Raw genomic sequence first — 26,272 nt, 5'->3', positions numbered from 1 at the left:
TACAACAAAAGGAGGAAGCTACTACAAGATAGAGCAAAATCCTTAAAAGGGAAAACACCCTTGATCATTAAGTAAAAAATTAAGATCTCTCATAAAATCATCCAAGGCAAGTTTTGAGAGAAAAGTCGCTAAGGACTCAAAGGACAATCATAAGGCCTTCTTTAGCTATGTTAGAAACCTGGGAGGAAACTCCCAGATATGCTCAGAATTAGTTCAAAATGATGTAAAAATTACTGAACCTACAGACATTGCCAACATGCTGGCTGACAGGTTCAGTGCAAACTCAAAGGTGAGATATCTATACCAGAGAATTATAGCCCCAAACATCTCTAGCGCTCAGGTGAGAACTGCTCTCTCCAAGGCAAAAAACACAGCATCCATGGGACCAGATGGTGTCCCGGATATGTGCTCCATGAACTCAATGAGGGAATTAAACCCGCCAGTTAGGGCAGCTGTTTAATCTTAGCCTCACCTCAGGATGCGTGCCTAGGAGTGGCGTCTGACGGCAACTGTGGTCTCACTTCACAAAGGAGGTGCCTCCACCGACCCGGGAAATTACCGTCCCATCAGCTTGACAAGCTTGATCTGCAAAGCTATGGAGAGGATCATAATGAAACTCATAAATAAAGACATAGGAGACTTGCAGACTTTGGATCCGACCCAGTTTGGCTTTGTCAAGGGCAGATCATGCCTTTTAAACCTGGTGGACTTTTTCAAAACAGTCACCAAGGCCATTGATGAGGGAAAGGCAATCCACACAGCCTACCTCGACCTGGCAAAGGCTTTCGACACAATACCCCACTCAGGTATCATTGAAAAACTCATCAGCTTAAATGTAAACCCATACGTCACAAGATGGGTTGCAAATTGGCTAAGTGACAGAACCCACAGGGTCAGAGTTGCTGGCGCCATGTCAGACTCAAAGCCTGTCACAAGTGGTGTCCCACAGGGCTCAGTCCTGGGCCCTCTCCTGTTAGAGCATCTACTTTTCAGAAGTACAAGCAAACACAGGAGGATTATGGCTGACAAAATTTGCAGATGACTGCAAACTGGGCACCATAGTTGAGAACACATCTGACACAGATATCCTTCAGAAGAGTCTTATAGAAATGGAAAACTGGTGCCAGAACCATGGCCTAAAGTTAAACGCCAAAAAATGCATAGTCATACCCTTCGGGAAAAACAAGGTTACCCCTAGCTACCATATAGGCGGCAACCCACTAAGCACAGAAGAGGTTATCAGGGATCTGGATACCCAGGTTGACAGTAAAATTTAATTTGATACTCACGTTGCCAAAGTAGTTAGGAAGACCTTCTACATTGCCCACCTGATCATGAAGGGATTCACATCTAGATCAAGGGAAGTCATCGTCCCCCTGTACTCATCACTCATCAGGCCAATGATTCAGTGCAATGCCCCATTCGGAATGTATCTGACATGACACCTGCAGCAACTGGAAAGGCCCCAAAAGTTCCTCACCAAAAGGATAAAGGGTCTCAAAAATATGTCCTATGCTGCCCGACTGAAGGAACTTCAGCTCTGCTCAGTCGCTTACCGTCTGCTCAGAGGTGACCTGTGCCTGACATACAAGGCCATGTCCAACCCAGAATTGATGAACATGCTTCACCTCAAAAAATCTAGATCCCTCAGAACTACAAGGGCAGGAGACTTGAACCTTGACGCGGTTATTAATAGGACGTGCTGGAGGGACAGATTCATCACCCAGAGACTCCCTATGCTGTGGAACAAAATCCCGGTACATGTGAGGCAGAGCACCTCACTGGCTTTGTTCAAGAGAAATCTTGACCAATGGATGGGAGAATGCAGATATACCCGAGGGATTATCTCAGTGTCACTGCTTGACAGAGGCACAGCAAAATAATGGGCATAGTATCCTCCAAAGTAAAGGGGTGGAGAAAGCCACAAAACTCTGGCTAGGCTTATAAATGCCCTTGGGCAGATAGCTTAGTATGAACTTATGAACCTATGAACCTATATATATATATGTATATATATATATAGATATATAGATATATATATATATATATATATATATATATATATATATATATATATATATATATATAGAGTTCCCCTTTAGAATCTCGAATTGCTGAAAACTTGAACTTCAGATGACCGAACCCAGAATTTTCAGAAACTCAAAATTCTAAAAGATAGGGAAAAGACATTGCAAAAATGTCTTTACAATGTTTTTGCAGGAGGCAAGCCCCCGCATCCCCCCACCCCCTTACTTAAATATACTAAATCTGAGATCGCACTATAGCAGGGATGAAGGAAATCTCCCGTTCTGCACTGTATGCAGAAGCGCACAACTCGATGATTTCCGTTCCTCCGCTATAGTGCGGTCACGGAGCTGATATATTTAAGCAGGGAGAGTGCAGGGGGACTCGACCCCCTGCAAACATGTAAGTGAACTGTTTTTTTTTTTCTTTCATTCTCTTTTCACAATTTTGAGTTACTGAAAACTCCGGATTCTGGGCTCGAGCTTATGAATTTAGAGCTTTCAGTAATTCGATCTAGTGAACGGGAACCATACATATATATATATATATATATATATATATATATATATATATATATATGGGTCTACTTCATTTGATCGAAAGACCATTTGATCGAAACCCATTTTATCGAAAACTAGTATTCAAGGCATAAAACTGGGATTTGTCCCCCTCCCCAATGTCGTGTGACCGTGGAGTTGGTATATATAGTTAGGGGTGGGTGGGGGGTGAAGCCCCCCCACCTAGTTTCCTTTAAAAGAAGAAAATGAAACAAAAAGTACACACTGTGCCCCTCCCCAACTATATATACCAACTCCAGAATACACACGTGAAGGAAGAACAAATCTGTGTTATTTGCCTTGAATACTGGTTTTTGATCAAATGAAATTTCGATCAAATGGGTTTCGATCAAATGGTCTTTCGGTCAAATGAAGTAGACACACACATATATATATATATATGTATATCTGTAGTCCCAAAAATGAAAAGGTGCACGGAACCAAAAAATAGGTACACGGACTTCAGAATATACTCCACAACCATTCCAGCACTCAAAAAATGAAGAAATCCTCAACCAGCAGAAATAATCGACTAATAATCACACTGAAGACGCTGCGAGTGAAACCGGCCACCGGTCTGTGTATTTTGTGGGCATGTTTGCCAATAAACAGTCGATTATTTCTGCTGAATTCTTCGACACAGAATAATTGAAATAGAGAAACGGAAATATATATATATATATATATATAGATATATATATATATATATATATATATATAAATATGGATGTTGGGCACCTGACTGAATGGACGATCCATGTCATAACATCAAATTCTTAACTATTGACATATTATGAACATGATTTGGGGATTACCTTGGACCATATTAAACCAACAGCAAGTGTTTTTGTGAGGGAGAGGCACCCCCACACCCCCTATATACTAATTGCAAGATCTCACAATTCCTGGGGGAAGGGAATATTCCCCTAACTGGGGATTGTTGATATTGCGCACCTCTTGACCAGATGGTGTCATCCAGATAGGTTTCAGTGTACTGTCCATTCAATCAGGAGTCCAATACACGTATATAAAATGTGCATGAGTGTGTGTGTATGTTTATATATGTAGATATACATATGTAGATATAGACACATAGATATATGTGTGTATGTGTGTGTGTTTGTGACCCACACACACATACATACATACATACATATATATCTATATATATATATATATATATATATATATATATATACATATCTACATATATATATATATGGGTCTACTTTACATGCAACAACAAAAAATGAGCCAGCATCAAACAGATGAATAGTGTCCAAAGGAGCAGTTTAATAAAGACTACCCCAACAGCAAAAAGGCATCCCAAAACATACCGGTTTCGGCAATGGTTAGAAACCCAGCCTTCTTCAGTGTACAAAAAGGAGCCAAAACAAAAGTGCTGTATTTAAACACATAGGACCATGCTGATTGGTTACAAGATAACAATCATATGCTGATCATCAAACAGCATAAAATAGCAAAAATTATTTATGTAATCATAAATGCATTCAATAACAGGGCTAGAGTGCATACATATAGTAATAAATTATTTGAGTCAATATTATAATAACAAATGAAAATAAAAATATAAATGATCTGATGAACTGAATGTGAAGCAACATTTATACATGAGCTGAATAGGCACATAGACAAAATTCATGTTACATCAGAATGCATACTTCAAATATTGGAATCAATAAATCCAATATAAATCTATATAGGGTCTAAGTATAGAAATACCATATGTTCCTCAAAGCATGTATAATATGTTGAATTTATAGACAATCATTTAATCCAGGGTTGAATAATGCTCCTAATTTAGTAATCCATTTCTTTTCTTTGAGGTTCAGTTTGTTGTGCCAACCACTCTTGGTGGTCCTGTCACCAATGATTTTATCAATAACAGTGAAATGAAATTTGGCAGTATTATGTATTAATGTATGTTTGTATAGTGCATTAGTGATTTTATGGCATCTAATGTCACTAAGGTGCTCGAAATCGTAATTTGACTGGTCTTGATGTCTGTCCAACATAAAGTGAATGGCAAGTGCAACATGCCAAATAAACAGCCCAATCTGTGTTGCAATTTGCAAAAAATCTAATATCAAAAACTGTATTGGTATTCCTGCTAGTAAATTCCTTAGTTTTTAACATGTGTTTACAGTTGACACAATGGCCACATGGAAAGGAACCAATAAGTCTATCTCCCAAACTTGTAGTTTGATATTCTTGTGGTAACCTTGACTCAAAGTGGTGTTTGTAATGATTAAAATGACAAGCCAAATTCTTTCCCTTACGGAAAGAAAAAAGGCACTTATCAGGAACAATATTCTTGATTCTGACATCAAGCTCCAAAATGTGCCAGTTCTCCCTAACAATCTTAATAAAATTATTGGTATTCCTACCAAATGTTGTAGTGAGTCTGAGTTTATTTGTCTTATTATGTTTCTTTTTTTATATGTTAGTAAATTAGGTCTATGTAGACCCATAGCATGATTCTGAGCCATGGTCACATATCCTGAACAATAGCCAGCTCAATGAATCTATTATGCAAATCCTGAGCATGATTGACATAAGTAGTGTTATCAGAACAATTCCGCTAATCCTAATAAATTGTGATTTAGGGATGTTCTTTGCAATATGTTTTGGATGAAAGCTGGATGCGTGGAGAATTGTATTATATTGGGGGAATTTTCTATAGGTTTCAGTTGTTAAAGGTGTTGTCATTATTCTAGTCACCAAAACATCCAAAATGTAATGGATTCGATTGTAGGTGATAGTGAATTGTATACCCCATATATTATCATTAGGTATTCCATAAATTCCTGAAGGTATGGAATATCCGATCTCCACACCATCCAGCAATCAAATCCAAATATCTCTTGCTCCAGATGTCATTTCCGGCAAAAACAAATTATGTGTATCATCATGAGTCATATTTGTTCAATGTGAGCCATGAACAGATCAGCATAAATAGGGGCAAAGGATGCCCCATAGCAGTACCTCTGATCTGTAGATAACAATCCTGGTTGTAGAAAAAAACATTCTTAGTCAAAACATGCTCAGTAAAGATTCAACAAGAGGGTATTGAAACCAGGTTGATATAATTTAGATTCATTGAGCCAAAATTCAATAGCATCAAGTCCACCCCAATGTGGAATATTAGTGTAAAGTGAACTTCGTCCAAGGTACATAGTAACCAATCCGTTTCCAACTGCATGTCATTTATAATACTCAAAATTGAGTAGTGTCTTGTATCGTGATCTTACATATAATAGCAATGGCTTTAAATGCATAGTTAGGAATTAGGAAAGAGGTTCAGTTATCGACCCATGCCTGATACAATCGGCCTACCAGGTGGATGTAAAGGTCCTTATGTATTTAGGCAGAAAGTGAAATATATATTGTCTTGTAGGATCATTAATAGTTAGATGATGACATATTTTTTTGTCAATAATGCCATTTTCAACAGCAGAATTCAAAAAGTCATCAATATCCTTTTTGAAAACCAAGGTAGGGTCCAGTGGCATTTTAGTATAGTATTTAGCATCATTAAGTTGTCTGTGTGCTTCAATATCATAAGCACACCAATCTAACACTACCCTGCCCTCCTTTGCTGCATTGATAATGACTAAATCTTTATTATTTGCAAGTTCCTCTGAACAAACTTTTCAACATCGGTAATATTGTTAGGCATAGGTCTTTCATAGTTGTGCTTAAAATGTAACTCATTAAGTACACTTTTCAAAAAGAGATTGACAGCCGGATGCATAGGAGGAGTAAAATTTGAAGCATGATATTTGAAACCTTCATGTTGTAAATATGCAGTGTCTCCTTGTTCCTGGAAAAACAATTTTAAATTAATAAGCCTACAAAATGAAAATAAGTCATTAGTAAATGAGTCTTCAGGAACAAAAACCAGGAATGAAGGATAAACCTTTATTTAACAAGATATCTGTTCTCTGATAGTGTAGTACTAGAAATGTTACATACATTATTTATTTTTGGTCAATATCTCAACAGATTTTGCAGACTGGTAACTCTTTCCGTGCTTCCTGCCCCCCTCCTCCTCCTCCTGTGTTCCTAAAGGGGATACATAGTTTTTAAGCTTTGGGGTAGGGGAATCCATCAGTGGACTGTGTGTCAGTATCTGTGCCAGATGAGGTTTCCAAATCAGTGGACTCAGTATTATTGTTATGCCCTTTTAATATGGAGCGTGGGCGTTTCCTTTTGGATTTAGAAACTTGTTTCTAACATTCTGTCCTTCCTGAAATCGGACATATCTGACATTCTTGAAAGGTTGTCCCTTGTCATAATCGAAATGTCACGAGAGAATTTTTTGAGTTTTCTTTCTTTTAGGATAGTATTGTATCAAAAGTCAACAGTTCAGTACTCAATTTTGATAATAAAACCGGAAAAAGTTTCATTTTGGTATTGGTTACATTCCTCAATCAAATTCAAAACTATAGTAGTTTCACTCTCAATGATTCTAGTATAATGCTCAGATAAAGCTTTAACAAACTTCATCGAGCATTCTTGTTATCTCAAAGATTCCACTCAGAAAGTAAAATTATCATCAGGACTCGCCACCAATGGCTGTATTTTCACTCTGAGGCCCTAGGGCAAATGCCCTTAATAAATATGCCTTAAGTAGTTTGTGGTACAAACACTGGATCTCAAAGCTTTCATGTTTTTATTAAGTGAAACAAATTGCTGTTCACATTTTGTTCAGGTTTTAAGAGCGTTATATTGCCTAAGGCATGGTCTCATTTCAATGCCAAATGCCTTATCATCTTTGTCTGATGATAAATCAAAAGCTTTTGGAGATCCATGTTATTAACCAAAAAATTCTATAAGAAACCACGGCCTGTATGTCAAGATCAAATAATCAAGCAATAGTTAGACAATACTGGCTGCACCCCATAAAGCTCAAAATTAGTTTTGTAATTATACGTCTAATACAGGTCAATAATGGTATTTGCATGTTAATTTTAATATGGATAATCAAAAAGATTAATGTTTGGCCCACAGGTAACCTTTATTAATTAGTATTGAAAAAAATATAAAAAATTGTAATCAGATAGTCCCAGAGGTGAAAATCAATTACTTAGGATACAAAATCAACTAGAATCAATGGGTGAAAACAGATGAAAATTATTCTTATATGTTCAAATATACTGAACTTATTCATATATTATCAAATATTGTCATACATATCCAGGACAGATACTGACTGATCCATCAGTCCCATATAGATTGTTAATTTGTGCCTGGATAAACTAAGTCATATAAATACCAAGAAATTATTGGTGTATGTAGTCCCCTTATGTAAACTGGTACATATTAGATGGATAGAAAGCAATTGAGTCTATCATACCTATTATATAATATCAAAAAGATAGGTATGTGTCAACAAAAGTATAGTGAAAATCTATTGTTAGTTAGTTGTAAAAACTCAAAAAGATAATATTATTATCCTGACCAAAACTGTAGTACAAAAACCTAAGCCCTACTCAGTGTTTGTAATGGCTATCTAGATGATTATGTATAAACAGCCAAATTTACTAGTTTTCATACACAATTGTCTGCTTAAACTTAAACATAATATATATCCAATGAAAAATGAAACAACTGTTAATAAAGTTGTCCAGCAAATGTATGTATGCCCTAATAGTAAACAAAAATTATTTCCAGAATAGAAAAATAAAAATGTATATAGTCCAAACCCTATTACAAAAAACAAAAGACTCTAAGCCTATATAAATCGTAATGAATTGTGCAGAAGGTAAAAAACCTAATTTAAAAAGTAGCACTATGTTGGTATGGAATAATACTTGGACAAAGTGATCAAAAATAGCTCACAGCCCCTACATAGAATGTTGTTGTCGTCAGCCAATATGAAAATCATGTATTTATATATATACTAAGTTCAGTTAAAGAACAGTAGGGATAGATTCGACCTATCAAAGAATATCCTTGAATATTAGCATGAGTATCCCATCAAGTTTTAACTATTAACACAAATGTCCCATCAGATACCATAGAAAAGAATGAAATATCTGCAACAGTTATGTCAAAATTATCAATATGTACAATGAGATAGTTCAAAACTTGTTCCGATGTAATCTACAAATAACAAGCCAAAAAATAAAAATGGCTGTTGTAAGAATTAAATGTATCAATTGTTATGAGATGTAACTAAAATATTATAGCAATCATGAACATATAACACACACAGAGTCAACATTAATACAAAAAGACCATGTTGAAAATAAGGCCTTAAATATATCTACGGTCGTTATGATCCCAAGATAAATATCATGTAACATATATATTTTTGTGGAATACCCAAAATAGAATCACAATTAACCTTATTTTGTATATTAGTCCACTTGTTCAGAGGGTTGCAATAATATCAAAATGTAAGCACATAATATCCAAAGTCATTCAAGCATGAAGTATGTAACAATCCTGAAAGGGTTGTGTGATCACAAATTCGAAAATATGTAAGCTAAACACATAGTTACATATAGAATAAGCGCTTCTTCACAATGGTTTCCCCCTAAAAGAAAAAGCGTATTACAAACAGAATATTATTTTTACACATGCAGCTTGCAGCGACTGACATAAAACACACAGTTTTTCCAAATGGAATGGTCAAAAGCCACTAATGATGTACAAACATGCTACAAGCATAGAAATATGTAACAGCCAAATAGGATGAGTATAGTCACAAATTCAAAATGGTATTTAAACTAAACACATATTAGTCAAAAAATAAAATGGCACAGTTCAGATGTTTTCTCCCCAAAAGAAAAGCATTATTTCAAGCGAATGAGTAATTTCTACTCTACGTGTAACTGTCAGCGGCTGACACGCAAACATTCAGTCTCCCAAGTATGGAAGTAGATCAATCCATATGGTCACACTATCTCACATGTATTGTCCATAGCGTGTTGAATATTAAATGCAGCCATTACAAAACAGTAATTATGGATTCCCCTAATGGTACAAAAGTGTATAATCAGAAGCAACCATAAAGAGAAAGGAATCACCATTCACCCGATACATGTGTTTCCCTGGTCAAACACTCTCCTGAGCTGTAGCCATGCAGCCACGCCACGAAGATGATATCCTGGCAGCAGTGAGAAAATAAGGCAAATGAAAATAATCCAATGTCAATAGCAGACAGTAGGGTGCAAAACACACTTCAAATAATGGAATGAGAGCAACCTTCCAAGTAATCAGGACTTAATTCCTAAAAAACATTAGACCAGCGCATGGTCACAAATACGAAGACACAGTCCTACGGTTTTCCCCAACAGGAGGCGAGAAGGAAGTACAACAGACAAATGCGCACCTGCACGTCAGAACTGCAGCTCCAACTGAATACCTCCAACAACAAAAAATGAGCCAGCATCAAACAGATGAATAGTGTCCAAAGGAGCAGTTTAATAAAGACACCCCAGCAGCAAAAAGGCATCCCAAAACATACGGTTTACGGCAATGGTTAGAAACCAGCCTTCTTCAGTGTACAAAAAGGGCCAAAACAAAAGTGCTGTATTTAAACACATGGGACCATGCTGATTGGTTACAAGATAACACTCATATACTGATCATCAAACAGCATAAAATAGCAAAAATTATTTATATGTAATCATAAATGCATTCAATAACAGGGCTAGAGTGCATACATATAGTAATAAATTATTTGAATTAATATTATAATAACAAATGAAAATAAAAATATAAATGATCTGATGAACTGAATGTGAAGCAACATTTATACATGGGCTGAATAGGCACATAGACAAAATTCATGTTACATCCAGAATGCATACTTCAAATATTGGAATCAATAAATCCAATAATATTTCATTCAAATTTAATGATATTGTATGTAAATGTTGCTCGTCATCATTATATTTTGTGTTATTATATACTTAATCTCTAATCTATGTATTTTTAATACATTTGCTGGTGTTATAGTATTGTTTTTACAATCATGTTCTTTCTAAATTTCTGAACATCAGCTAATATGTTTACACCCTGTTGTATGAAATTTACTGCTCTTTCATTATGCTGCTGTCATTGTTGTTGTTGATGTATGCTTTTCTGTATTGATTTTTTTTATCATGTATACTTTGTACATATTCGATTTTATTGACATTTTATGTTTGATTCTAGTCTTAGTGTGTGTGCATATCTGTTGTAATTATGTTTAACTTTTTTATGTGGATATTGTGTTTGTAGCGTTATCTATACAATATTGTTAGGATATGCTATTATTGAACTATTTATCGTTTTTCAGTGATGCTTAGATGCCAGTTGTACACTTTGTTTGTTATACCATTATATACATTTTGCTTTATTTATTCAATATTGTTTGTTTTTCTCATTGCTGAAATTTTTTGTATGATTATTAGCTTTTTAACTTTTTTATGTCGTTATGATTTCTTTGATGATGTCATTGTATATGAATAATTGTGATTGTATTCAAATGAATTTTTGTCATTTGGTTTAACTTGTTTTATGTTTTACTTTTACTATGCATCTTATTTATTATTGATAACAATTTTATGATATAGTTCGCATTTTATATTGTCTAAATGAACATTATTACGTTTTGAATACTGACATATTCATTCTTTGTATCTTGATGATTTTGTAATATGTATTGCAATGTGTTTTTGATAATTCATGATACTTACATTATTATATTTGATCTTTGTCATGCTGAACTATGATTTAGCTGTATACTGTTATTTGGATATTTTAACTATTTTATCTGATTTTAATTGATTTTTTAATCTGAAAACTATTCTGGATATATGTTTGAAATGCAATGGAAAATTATCATGTTTATTGTTTATTGGATGTATTAATTATCATTGACAATAGTAATACATGTTTGTAATAATTAGATCATACATGAAACGTGATATTGAAATATGTCTTTGGAGTTTTCAACAATGTTTTATTTTTTTATTTTTTTTTTGTGTTTTTACTTTTAATTTGGGTTCCAAAAATTTTTTTTGTTTTTTTAAAAGGGGTTTTTTAAAAAAATTTAAAAAATTAAATTTTTTTATTTTTTCTAATTTTTCATTTTTGATCTGTTTTTTTGTTGTTTTTAATTTTTTGTAAAACTTAATTTATATTCTTTTTCGTAATTTTTTTTACAATTTTTTTAATTTGGGGGGGGGGGGGGGGCATTATATTTACTCTATTTATTCTTGCTTATTGAATGCATGAATCTATTCTTCAATGTTATTGTTTGAATGAAAATTTGTTCTTTTATGATCTGATATTTAAAAACTGATTAATACTCGTGCTTTCTTTGTGATATATTGCTAATGGCAGAATTAATTAATATGTTCAATTGCTGTAACGAACATTTTCATGTGACGACTTCTTCATATTCAGTAACTGTGCTATTGCTATGTTATATGAGTTTAATTTTGTCTTTTTTGTAATTTGAACTATTTTCTAGTAATTGTTTGGTAATTTATGTTACATTTGCTGAAACTTATTATAGTGTTTGATTTCATTGAATTAGTTAAAGTTTGTACATTTACAATAACTATTTGGTTTTAGTAAATTGATACATTTGAATTTGTAGACTTCAGTTTTGGTCATTAATATTTATCTTTTGGAGTTTTAGCAACAATAATTTTCACTATGTTACATTGCATCTTTGATATTATAATAGTATGATACTCTTTTCTGATATAATGTGCCGGTTATTACGTTACAATAGATCTTTATATTTACATTGTTATCAGCAATAACATGATAGGACTGATTTTAGTTCTGCCTAATGTATACAATGAAATATATGTTCGTATTTTGAACATTAAATATTTTCTATCTGTTTCATCACATTGATTCATAGTTGGTATTTTGACTAAATGATTTCATTACTATCTGGGATTACAATTTTTATACTGTAATAGTTACTGTGGGAATTAATCTTTGATTATTATTTAACTAAATACCTTTTTGACTTTAGCATATCAAAACTAGAGCTATGATGCGGCTCTTAACTTGTTGATCTTGAACACGTGGTTTATAAACGGTTAATAACATGGATCTCAAAGCTTCTTTTGGTTTCATCGAACAATGATATTGATTTGGCATTAAATGAGATCTGACTACTTCATATAACGACTGACAATGTTTGCTAAAAAATTGATGCTTTGGTCAATTGCATAGGCTTTGGCAGGCAGAGTAAAATGGTTGTATCATGTATCTGTAATCTTATACGCTGAATTCATGAATTGTTAAAGCTTATTGGCATTTTGATGTGAAAATACTATGTTTTGAATTTGATTGAGGAATGTAACAATAAATGACTTATTTCAATGTACTGAAATGTACTGATCTAAAGAAGACTCAAAATTTTATTGTGACATGGACAACCTTTCAAATGTCAGACATTTCAGGAAGAATGCAGGAAACAAGTTTCTAAAGAAAATGTCCTATCAAGGCATACATAACTGAGTCCTGTTGGAAAATCTGGCAGAAAATGACACATGTACCAGCTAAATGCAAAAATGTATCCCTCTTTGGAAAGAAGGGTGAAGGTTCTTTTAAAAAGTTACCAGTCTGCAAAATTGTTGCAAATATCATTACATAATGTATCTCTTGTCTTACACTTCATGAAAAGCTATATTAGATTCAATATCTTGCTGTACATTTTTGTTATGAAAATTTCAGGATAAAAGGGTAAACGTTTAAAATGTCTTTTCAAGGAACCTTTTTGAATTATTTGCCTTTTTTTTTTTTTAAAAATTTTAATTTAAATTGAAATGTTTTTATTTTTTAAAAAAAATTATGGTTGGTAATTTGGGAAACATTAAATTTAATTTAAATTTTTTTTAAAACATTTTTAATTAATTTTTTAAAAATTTAAGGGTTTATTTTAAAATAAAACTAAAATAAAATTTTTTATTTTTGAAAATTTTTTAATTTCAAAAATTTTTAAAATCTTTTTATTGAAACATTTTTAAAAAAAAAAATTTTTTTTTTATGGTTTTCAGAATGGAAACATTTTAAAATTGCGTTCAATACTGTCATTTGAAACTATTCTGGTATTGTTGACAAGGGGGGGGGGGGGGTCTTCAATGGACAAAATATGAAATTATGAGAGGTAGTGACCACTGAACATTCAAAAACAAAATGTATTCTTTGCTTTAGAACTTAAATGTTTATCTTCATTCTGTTTGCAATCATTACAATTTTCATTTGTTTTATTTTCAGAACACTAAGGTTTATACTTCAATACTTATGCAACTGGTGACTGCAAACTTGATTTAATAACAACCGGAATGAGTGTTATGGCTTCAATATAAAATGTCATTTCATGCAACAAAGGAGGCATGTTGGTTATGATTGAACCTAATGATAATGTTTAAAATGCCTGTCAAATTGTTTACATCATTGATTGCTGGTTGACAACATGTCATATTATAATAACTGTAAATACTGACCATTATCAGTCTATTGTTAAAACATCTTTCTGCTATGCATAATATTAATCCTAATTAGAACTTTAACAATGATATTGTGCTAACATGTTATCTATGAGATTGTTCACCTTTTTTAAATCGTGGGGACTTATGTCAAATGTTATGGTAATAATGTTTCCTAGAATATTAGACAGTGTTTTCCAAAACTTTTGAATCTTGACATGTTTGACTAAATGATTTTAACATGTTTCAGATAGACTGCTCATCCTATTTGCATTGTTATTAATGAAATTATGATACTGATCAATATTGTTTGCAACATTGGCATGGGTTTGCTGATGATGTAGTCATATTCATGCTTCAGATCTGGAATATGCAATTACTATCAATGAGATCTTATGTTTGATGACTAAATGATCTTTTGCAAAAATCCATTCAATAAACTCTTTGGAGCTACGTCATTCATGCATATTATCATCGTTAAAATGTTGTACCAGAATTATGTCCTGAATTACTATAAAAGAAACAATGACAAATAAACTCAACTACTTTTGAGCTGTTGAAACTGATTGCTGATGCCATAATTGTTGCGTGTTGCTTTTCTTATGGTGCCATAAAGAATTGCTACACTTGTCAGTTCAAATGTCACTCATTTTACGATGAATTGGACCCATATGTACACACTTCTAAAAGAATTCATAGCAATACTGTTTCTTTGATATTCAAACTGAACATATGTGTCTGTTGCTTGTGATCTAGTTGACACAATCAACATACATGTTGACTTAGATGCATAATGCAATCTTGCATGTACAATACATTATAAACTGCTCAAATCATTCACTGTTGATTCATTGTTGACCATATGTTGGGCCAAACTGCTCAGAAGCATTTGTCTGTTCTACTTTACATGGCCAAACTGCCATAAGATAGACTTTCAAAGAACACCAAGACCACTATCACAAACCCTCACTACACCAAACTCCCACATGCATGACTCGCAAATATCGGACTTTCACAACACCAACTTTCATATAGCCAATACAGTTCTATTCCTCTAAACACGTTCTTCCACCAACAAACTTCAAACTTGTGATTCTGCTTATATAAGTGATTAAACACTATGATGCCCATGCACTGGCCCAGCAATCAAGGAGCCTCAATCCTCAAAACTAACACCTGTGAGTGGCATCCATATAGGGAAAGGATAATAAATACACACACAGTAAAGCACAATTTCATTTAAGGGCACACAGAGATCAGTCAGGCTGGGTCTGGTTTCTCCCTTTCTCTTCAGGTCCCCAATAAGACTCCCCACTGGAAAAGCTATAGGGTCCAGATCTCAGCCTAGTGGGCAAGCTGAAACCTCCAGCACCCTCTCTGTCCAACCAGTGCTTTATGTCCCTGCTCAAGTAGCTGACACACACACTTTGAGAAGACTTTATACAACCACACAGACACTCCTGGGGAAGGATGGCACAGGTTCTCTGGCGGTGACACTTTTACCCAGACTATATGGTATAAATCACTGCCACCACCCAGCTAATATTTATCAGCTACTCAAAGCCCTTATGAAGGTTGTCCAATTATTACTGTACCATATTATTATCCAAATGGTAAGTGCGACTGGACAGTCAAGGCTTATTAGAGTGACTTGGTACAGTATCACTATATACATGCAATGTACTCTAGAGCTTAAATTAACTCTACGTAAAACAGCCACAGTTGAAAGGTTTAAAAATATGTAATAATAAATACTAAAAACACAAGACAATACTTCTTACTACACAGTGCTAGACAAGAGCTCAGAGATCACAGAATATACTTAAAATAATACAGTAGCAAAAGTTCTGACATCACAGAAAAACAAACTTGTCTAATCTTCCTATTTCCTAGCTATATCTAAGAGAAAACACAGTTCTAATATCCTACTTACATGTAGAGCAAGACAGTGCTGGTGAAGTTGGATGTTCTCAATACAAATGCTCTAATGCTTTCATTCGTTCTGTCCTTAAACTGATAACACAGTACCAATGATTCATTTCAGATTACATTTCTTTCTAGTTCCCAGGCTAACAGATTATCAGAGGTTAATAGCCGTTGATCTTGCAGCTGGTCAGGAAGCCAGAACAATAAAAGAATTTATACATGCAAATTCTAGCAATTAACTCTAGTCTCAAGACAATAGCCAGAACTCTAGTCTCAAGACAATAGCCAGAATTCCTTCATTCAGACATATCGGCTCCAAGTTTTGACATCAAAGAATTGACTTATTAGCTTTGTTACAGCAGAGTGCACTGTTGTCACATTTTTGCAGTTCCACATTTAACAACATTTTTTCCCATTTAAGAGAATAAGCCTGTGGCTTATATTAATATTTACAAATGACAGAATTATCTACAAAATTCTATCTGGCTAGGCTGGCAGCCTTCACCTATCTTCAAACACCCCCGCCCCCCGGAGAACTCAAGCTAGTTTTTCAAGTGACCCTTGAGAAATGTTGCTTGAGACGGTTAGGTCTATCTGAGTATACCTTACCCCATTCTTTGTCTTGAGAGCCCATCTGCATTGGCATTGCTAATCCCACTGCGGTGCTGCACTGACATATCATAGTATCCATCTTAGCAACTTGGCATTTTGCTGGCTGGCTTTATTTAACCATGTTAGGGGATTGTGATCTGTCACCACAGTGAATTTGTTTCCATACAGATAAGGCTGAAGTTTCTGCAGTGCCCACTCTATGGCTAGACATTCCTTTTCTACAGCTGCATAGCATTCCTCCCTGGGTTGGAGCCTACGACTGAAATAAACCACTGGGTGCTCCTCTCCCTCTGAAGAAATATGGCTAAGTACAGCCCCCACCCTATGGTTCAATGCAACCACCTGCACAACAAATTCTTTGCTGTAATCTGGACTGGCTAACATAGAGGGTCCTCCCAAAGCTTCCTTAAGCTCCTGGAATGCCTGCTCACATGCTGGGGTCCACACTACCTTATCTGGCCTGTTCTTCCTTGTCAGGTCTGTGAGGGGAGCAGCTATGTGACTATAACTGGGGACAAACTTTCTGTAGTACCCTGCTGTACCCTAAGAATGCCCTCACCTGCTTTTTGGTAATGGGTGCACGCCATGCCTGAATGACTTCTACTTTGGCAGGTTCTGGCCTGATCTTACCACTCCCCACTCTATGTCCCAGGTAGGAGACCTCTGCCATACCCACCTGACATTTGCTGGGCTTAATGGTCAACCCTGCCCTCTGTAGTCTGCCCAGCACCTCCCTGACATGTTGAAAGTGCTCTTACCAGGAATGGCTGCAGATGTCAATATCATCTAGGTAAGCAAGGGAAAATCCTCCTGTTCCTGCTAGGATATGATCTACCAGCCTCCGGAAAGTTGCTGGGGCATTTGTCATCCCAAAGGGCATCTTTGTGAACTCATACAAGCCAAAAGGAGTCACAAAGGCTGACCTCTCTCCAGCACTGGGAGGCATCGTTTAACTGTTGCAGGCTACACACTAAAGTGTGATGGCCTTTTCTGATCGCTTGTAGTCGTTTAAAGCTGTTTTAAGTGTACTTTTTACTGTTTTTGCTTTATCTTTTCAAAAAAAATAAATACATAAATACATTTCTTTTTTCCCGCCTTTCTAAGCTAGTATAGTCCAGTTTTCAGGCTAGTGTTGAATTCAGGGCTTTGTTACAAGTTTCTGAGTTGCCCATACCTTACTTGGATAGAGGGAGGTTTCTCTGTTCACCTGTGAGAGAGGGGAACTTTGAGCAGCCATCTGTCCCTGGAGTAGTGGTTCCAGCCCAGAAGTTAGTAGTTTAAAAAATGCGTTGCATGGTTTTGTGCGCTGGGCAGCACCGGTTAGCTAGGGTTAAATTATGCCCAGCTCCACTAAGTCTCCTCTTCAATTTTTCACTTGAAACTAGTCTAACTCTCAACCTAAGCATTCAAAAAGCATCCTACAGTCCAGCACTTGCTCAGACCTAATAGCAAGCACTAATATACCTCGACACTTGACTGCCCAGCAGGGCAAGGCTCTTTATCCACCCTTCACCAACCAAGCAACTAAGCAGCTCACCCTACTATTCAGGCATGACCAAAGGACAACTTCAGGTGTATTCTCCAGTCCAGCTGGTGAATCTGGGTATCCTGAGGCAATGTTACAACTGCCTCATGTACACAGACAGCCCTCTCCTCCTACCACAAAACACTAACATATGTGAGAGATGCAATTATACAGCCAAACTGGAGGCTAAGGTATCTCCACCCAAGACTGGAACAGACAGTCATGAGAAGAAGGTTAACACTTGCACCACACCTCCAGCCTCACATAGACCTACTAAACCAGCACTGGCAACAAATACACATAAATATACAAAATCATACTCAGAGGCTCTAAATAAAAACCTGCAAAAGCATCAGAGAGCTCCAAAGCAGACACTCACAAAACCTGCACCTCCCGTCACAAACCAGACAACACATAAAACACAAAATCAATGTGCTGCACAATCACAGCCCTTAAGGCAAAATAACATACCTAACACACTAGTAATAGGTGACTCTATAGTCAGGCACACTGACGTCCCACTCACTAGGCTGGACAAACAGAAGGTTACTATTAACTGCCTGTCGGGAGCCAGACTCCACCACATAACACAAGCACTCAGGTCACTCCAGAACAAGTACAAATATGACTCTGTCATTGTTCATGTTGGTGTGAATGACCTGAGCCATACCTCCCTGTACATGAAAAGAGACATAGAGGAGCTCTCTGATCATGTAGCCCAGGTGAGTATGACCCTGACCCTGACTAGCATCCTGCCTTCACCAAGAATGATACCGCAGTATAAAGAAAAAATGATCAATTTCAACAACTGGCAAAGCTTCTGGTGTCATTCAAAGGGGATCCAGTGTCTGTCAGCTTGGGATGACATGCTCGACAAGCCACGTTGCTTTGCAAGAGATGGCTTGCACTTGTCACCCCTTGGCTTTCGAATACTGGCCAAGGCTCTTGCTGCCCCCTTAGTGCCTTTTCTGGACAAGGCTCAAAATTCAAACCCACCTCCGTAAACAGCACAAGTAAAAAATTGAGGGTTATGCTACTCAACACCAGGAGTTTAAATCTCAAAATGCATGCGCTCGAAGCACTCCTAAGTATGGAGAATGTCGACATCTGTGCAGTAACTGAAACCTGGTTCAAGGCTCCAGAGAGCACTTCAGCACTTCTGGGCTACAACTCATACCACACATTTTGGCCACAGAACATGGACTGAAACACAAAAGGAGGGGGTGTATCCATATTCATCAAGGATACTCACACCTCTAGGTTAGTGGCACAGCATGATACCTCTGTGATCATTCATGTACAACTAACATCGGGCAAATCTGCAATGCAAATTGTGGCCTGCTACAGATCACCCTCCATGACCCAGGGCCACCACTCCGCCTTTCTGGAGACACTGGAAAACATGAGTCCTACCGAACACCCTGATCTTGGGAGATTTCAATTACCCTACCATTAACTGGGAAAACTACTTGAGTACAAACTCCCAGGCTCAGCGCTTCCTGGAATTTATCAACTCAAATGCCCTGGATCAGCTGGTAAACTCCCCTATCAGAGGCCACAACATATTGGACCCGGTCATCACCAACATGGGTGACAGGTGCTCTGTACCGGAGATCAACCCATCATTGGTTAGATCAGACCATAAACTAATCACCCTGGATGTCCACACCCCACCACCACCCCCAACCAAGGAAACCATGGTGAAAAACTTTTCTAAAGCAAACTTCACCTTACTTAAGGCAGAGGTGGTAAGTTTCACAGCCCCCATGCTAAAGGATAACACTGCCCAAGATGCAGAATCCTTTACAATTGCACTCTATGAGCACCTACAAGGATGCATGGATTGTGCCATCCCTAGCAAGACCAAGACTCACTACCCTAAGAGAAGGAAACCAGTCTGGTGGACCCCTGCCATAAACAGTTTATACAACAAAAGGAGGAAACTAGTTCAGAAAAAAGCAAATCCCATGAAGGAAAGACATCCCTGATCAGTATCAGTAAGAAATTAAGGTCCCTCATAAAATCATCCAAGGCTAACTTCAAAAGAAAAATAGCCAAGGATTTGAAAGAACCACAAAGCCTTCTTTTGCTATGTCAATAATCTAAATGGCAACTCACAGATATGCTCTGAGATAGTGCAAAATAGCACAAAATATACTGAACCTACTGATATTGCCAACATACTGGCAAATAGATTCAGTGCAAACTTCACCTCCCTCTCACCTTCAAAAGGGCCCACAACAATACCGGAAAAGTGTAGTGTCCTGGAAATCACAGAAGCACAGGTGAAAACAGTCCTTTCAAAAGCCAAAAACACAACATCAATGGGGCCAGATGGTGTCCCAGGCTGCGTCTTGCACGAACTACAGAACGAACTAACCCCCCACCTAAACATGCTGTTCAACCTCAGCTTCTCCACAGGCTACATTCCCACAGAATGGCACACAGCAATGGTTATTCCGCTCCACAAAGGAGGGGTCACAACTGACCCTGGTAATTATCATCCCATAAGCCTGACTAGCATGGTCTGCAAAGCTATGGAGCGCATCATCATGGAACTCATTAACAAAGACATTGGGAACCTCCAAACACTTGACCTGACCCAGTTTGGCTTTGTTAAGGGCAGATCATGCCTACTAAACCTGGCTGACGTCTTCGAGACAGTTACCAAGGCCATAGATGAGGGAAAGGTGGTTCACACAGCCTACCTTGATCTTGCCAAGGCGTTCGACACCATTCCTCACTCGGGTATTATAGAAAAACTCACCAGCCTGAACATAAACCCCTACATCACAACATGGGTCGCCAACTGGCTTACAGACAGAACTCACACGGTAAGAATAGCAGGCTCCAGGTCTGACTCTAAACCAGTCACAAGTGGTGTCCTGCAAGGCTGAGTTCTGGGACTCCTACTGTTCAGCATATATTTCTCAGAAGTACAGGCAAACACAGGAGGACTATGGTTAACCAAGTTCGCCAATGACTGCAAACTGGGAGCCATAACTGACTCTCCGGCTGACATGGACATTCTCCAAAAAGGCCTTAATGAGACAGACACCTGGTGTCAAAGTCATGGCCTCAAGCTAAATGCCAAAAAATGCATAGTCATCCTGTTTGGGAAAAACAAAACACCCACGAATTACCACATAGGCGGCAGCCCCCTTAATACAGAAGAGGTAATAAGAGATCTGGGGAACCAGGTAGATAGTAATCTCTCCTTTGACAATCATATTGCCAAAGTAGTTAGGAAATCCTTCTATGTGGCCCATCTAATTACTAAGGGGTTTGCATCTAGAAATAAAGAGCTTATAGTGCCCCTCTACTCGTCAGTCATTAGACGTATCATAGAGTACAATGCCCCATTTGGGATGTAACTTACAAGACACTTCCAACAGCTTGAAAGACCACAAAAGCACCTCACCAAGAGGATTACTGGTCTCAAACATATGTCCTATGCAGCCCGACTGAAAAAACTCTGGCTGTACTCAGTGGCATATCGCTTACTCAGAGGTGATCTCTGCCTGACTTGCAAAGCCATGTCCAACTCAAAATTGATGGACATGCTCCACCTAAAGAAATCCAAGTCACTGCGAACCATGCATTCTATTGAGCTAAACCTCACTACAACAATAAATAGAACATGCTGGAGGGATAGATTCCTATCACAGAGACTCCCCATGCTTTGGAACAAAATTCCTAACTACATTAGGCAGAGCCCCTCACTAACACTCTTCAAGAGAAGCCTTGACGAGTGGATGGGTAACAGATCACTTCATTGGCTCTACTTGACAGAGGTTCAGTTAATTAATCAATGGGACAGCGAAAGCTGACACACTCTGGCTAGGCTTATAAATGCCCTTGGGCAGATAACCTAGTACCTACCTATGAACCTATGAACCTATGGGCACCTGCCAGTAACCCTTGGTAAGATGAATGGTTGTAAGATACTTAGCCCCACCCAGCTGCTCTAGGGCCTCATCTGTCCTAGGCATGGGGTAAGCATCTGACTCTGTATGAATATTTAATTTACTGTAGTCCACACAGAACCTGGTGCTGCCATCCTTCTTTGGCACCAGCACCACTGAGGAGTTCCAGGGACTATTGGACTCTTGAATTACCCCTAGTTCCAACATTTGCTGTATCTCCTCCTTCAGAGTCTGTTTGACTCTCTCAGGCACCCTACAAGGGACCTGCCTGATAGACATTTGGGGTCCTGTATCCACCTGGTGCTGCACCAGGTGGGTGCACCCTGGTTTCCCAGTGAACATGTCCCCAAACTTTGGATTTCTTGAACCTGGATGGGAGATAGCTGCTGGGACATTGCTACCCCTTCCACTGAGGTGTGAGTCCGAGCCTCACTGAGGAGATCAGTCACCAGATCTCCTTCAGACTCCTCCTGCAATCCACTGCAAATGCTCAGCACGAGGGCTTCCCTTTCATGGTAAGTTATCATCATGTTAACATGGTACAATTTGTGCCCCTGCCTCCTGCCTAGCAGTTCCACCATGTAATTAACATCACTTACCTTTCTTACCACCTTGTAGGGTCCCTCCCAAGCTGGTTGCAGCTTGTTGTATCTGACAGGAATGAGAACCATTACCTGTTGCCCCACAGCATACTCTCTAGCTCGAGCATTCCTGTCATACCACACCTTTTTCTGTTGGGCTTCTGCCAGGTTCTCCTGGGGATACCCCATGAGTTCCCTGAGCATTGTCCTAAGGTTTAGAACATATGCCACAATAGACTCCTTGTGAGGTTCACACTCACTTTCCCACTCGTGTCTAATTAAATCTAGAGTTCCCTTCATCCTATGCCCATAGATCAACTCAAATGGTGAAAAACCTGTGGATTCCTGGGGAACCTCTCTGTAAGCAAACAATAGATGGGGCAAATATTTGTCCCACTTCCTCTTAAACTGGTCTGCAAATTCCCTTACATGGACTTGATTGTAGAGTTTAACCTCTCAACCAGACCATTAGTCTGGTGATGGTAGGGGTGGTCTTCAGGTGCTTCACCCCACTGTACCTTCACAGACAAGCCAGCAGGTCTGACATGAAATTGGCACCTTTGTCAGTCAGTATTTCCTTTGGGAAACCTACCCTGCTGAAAATCTCTAACAAAGCATTTGCCACCTTTTCTGTCTCATTGGAGAACAAAGCCACTGCCTCAGGGTATCTTGTAGCATAATCTACTACTACTAGGATATACTTTTTCCCTGTGGAACTTGGTGTACTCAGATCCCCCACAATATCCATAGCTACCCTCTGAAAAGGCTCAGCAATCACCGGCAATGGCATCAAAGGGGCTCTCACCTTGTCTCCTGCCTTCCCTATCTTTTGTCACTGCTCACAGGTCCTGCAGTACCCTGTTACATCTCTGGAAATTCAAGGCCAATAGAAGTTCTGCATACTATGTCTCTGTATGTTTTATGGCCATATGACCTGCAAAGGGAATATCATGGGGTATGATTAGAAGAGCCAGATGGTAGGCTCTAAGCACTACCAACTGTTGTACCCTCTCACCTTTTAACCCTCCCTCAGGGGTCCACTCTCTATACAGTAACCATTTGTCCAGTATACAGATTCTTCCTTCCATTGAGAATCAGGTGCCTCACTAGCTACCTGCCTCGCAATGTAGGGTCTGAAAACTGAGCCTGTCTCAAATCTCTCTTTGTAACCCTTCCCAGCTCCCCTTCCACAGGAAGCCTGGCATCCTCTGACAGTGGTGTCTCACTGTCAGCCTGAGTACTACTACTACTCACCTCTACCTTTGCAGTCACTCTGTCCAAGGGAACATCAGTACCCACAAGCAGCTGTGGCTCACCTTCAGTCTCACTGCTACAGCGTAGCTTCCTCCCTGAAGTAACCACCTCACCAGTCCTGGCTGCAGGTATGCAGTCGGTCTGGGTCTCCACCCAGGCTACCAGACCCACATGCTTGTCTCCTAGCCTGACTGCATGTAACTGCATAAACACATGGTACTGCCTCATCCAAATCCTTCCCTATCAGGACATCTTCAGGATGGTAGTTCGGTACCCTGGTTGTCCCAGGACAACTTACTATTGGCATTTTGTCTTCCCCACTTACTGGCTCTCTCACCTTTTGTTCCCCACCTTGCCTCCATGGACATCTATATGCCACATGACCCTACTGGTTGCATTCAAAACATTTAACCCTAGGTCCTGGACATACACCTGGACTAGTGGCTTCCCCTGCTACTGGCAGATTCTGTTGGGGCAGTCTGTGCTGCCCACCATAGGTTCCATTAGACCCATGAGCAGTACTGGAGGTCCCTTTTCTGTGCAGGAGTGCCCTGCTTGCTAGGTATAGGTCACCTCTTTTCCCCAACTCATCTGGGATCCTCCATTCCCTATCTACCAACCAGATTCTCATGTCCTCAGGCAAAGTGCTAAGGGCTTGTTCCCTCACCAAAAGGTCTGCCAGCCCTGCAAAAGTGGTGACCTGACATCCACTCAACCTTCTATAAAAATAAGTGCTCAGTTCAGCAACATATTCACACACACTTTCATCTGCCTTGTGTCTATGCTCACGAAGCTTTTTCCTATACATTTCAGGTGTTAGCTTAAAACATTCTAACAAGTGATTTTTAACAGCAGTATAATCAAAATATTCATAATCAGCAAGTTTAGGCAACACAGTTACAGCTTTACCATAGAGTAAGCGGATCAGGAACCATACCTAGAGCCTTTGGTCAACATCATACTATTTACATACCATCTCAAACATATGAATAAAACTATCAAAATGATCCCCCTTTTTAAACTGCGGATAAAATTTACTGACCTTTTGTGCTTCTTGGGGTCGAGTTACACCCTTCCCCATTACCTCCATGATTCTGGTGAAGAGTCAGCATCTCCTTCTCATGCTGCCTCTGCCTCTCCTTTTCCTCAGCTTCTAGGTGTAGCAGTTTCTCATTCTCATCAACCTGCAACCATCGCAGTTTCTCACTGTCCTCATTCTCTAGATGCCTCAGTCTCTCAGCTGCCTCTCTTTCCAAATGCCTGGCCTCCAACTCAAGTCTCTTTAACTCCAGATGGATTTTTAAGCCCTCTGCAGAAAGGTTGTGCTGTCCATTATCTGAGTGTGGTACGTCTCCACAGCCAGATTGATCATCCTCCTGGTTGCTGTTTTCTGATGCAGCTGTGACCAAAGCTGCAATCATGTCTGCCTTAGTCAGATTTCCATATACCAGTCCCCTAGCCTGGCACATCTCAGCCAGCTGGCTCCTTGTTAGCTTTCCATATTCCTCTGCTGACATGCTGCCTGCTCTCCCTGACTATCTAAGCTAACAAAAGAAGTAAAACAATAGTAATCAGAACTCTGCGTATTCACTGCGTGGCTGATTTAGAGTACAAAAATACCTTCAGTGATCACTGTACACAAGCCACAGGAATTCACTCTACCAACACTACTAAAAGCCAATTGGTATTTGCGTAATATGTGGTGTGTATATCCCACTACTGCCAAACAATTAATATGTGACGCCCATCCGCTGGCCCACCAATCAAGGAGCCTCAGTCCTCACCACTAACATCAGTGAGGGGCGTCCATATAGAGAAAGGATAATAAATACACACACAGTAATGTACAATTTCCCTTAAGAGCACACAGAGATCACAGTCGGTCTGGGGCTGGTTGCTACCTTTCTCTCCAGGTCCCCAGTAAGACTCCCCACTGGCACAGCAATAAGGTCTAGATCTCAACCTAGTGGGCAAGCTAAAACCTCCAGCACCCTATCTGTCCAACCAGTGCTTCATATCCCTGCCCAAGTAGCTGACACACACACACACACACACACACACACACACACACACACACACACACACACACACACACACACACACACACTTTAAAATAAGAGTTTATACAACCACACAGACACTCTGGGGAAGGTTGGCAAAGGTTCTTCAGCTATGCCCGTTTTACCTAGCCTATATGGTAGAAATCACTGCCACCACCCAGTTAATATTTATCAGCAACTGAAAGGCCCTTATGAAGGGTGCCCAATTATTACTGTGCAATATTATTATCCAAATGGTAAGTGTGACTGAACAGTCAAGGGTTTATAAAGTGACTTTGTACAGTTTCACTATATACATGCAATGTACTCTAGAGCTTAAATTAACTGTACAT

This window comes from Protopterus annectens, chromosome 9.part0 (genome assembly GCF_019279795.1).
Source record: "Protopterus annectens isolate FY-2018-M chromosome 9.part0, PAN1.0, whole genome shotgun sequence".
Lineage (NCBI taxonomy): Eukaryota > Metazoa > Chordata > Ceratodontiformes > Protopteridae > Protopterus > Protopterus annectens.
Note: the sequence above shows the minus strand (reverse complement) of the source record.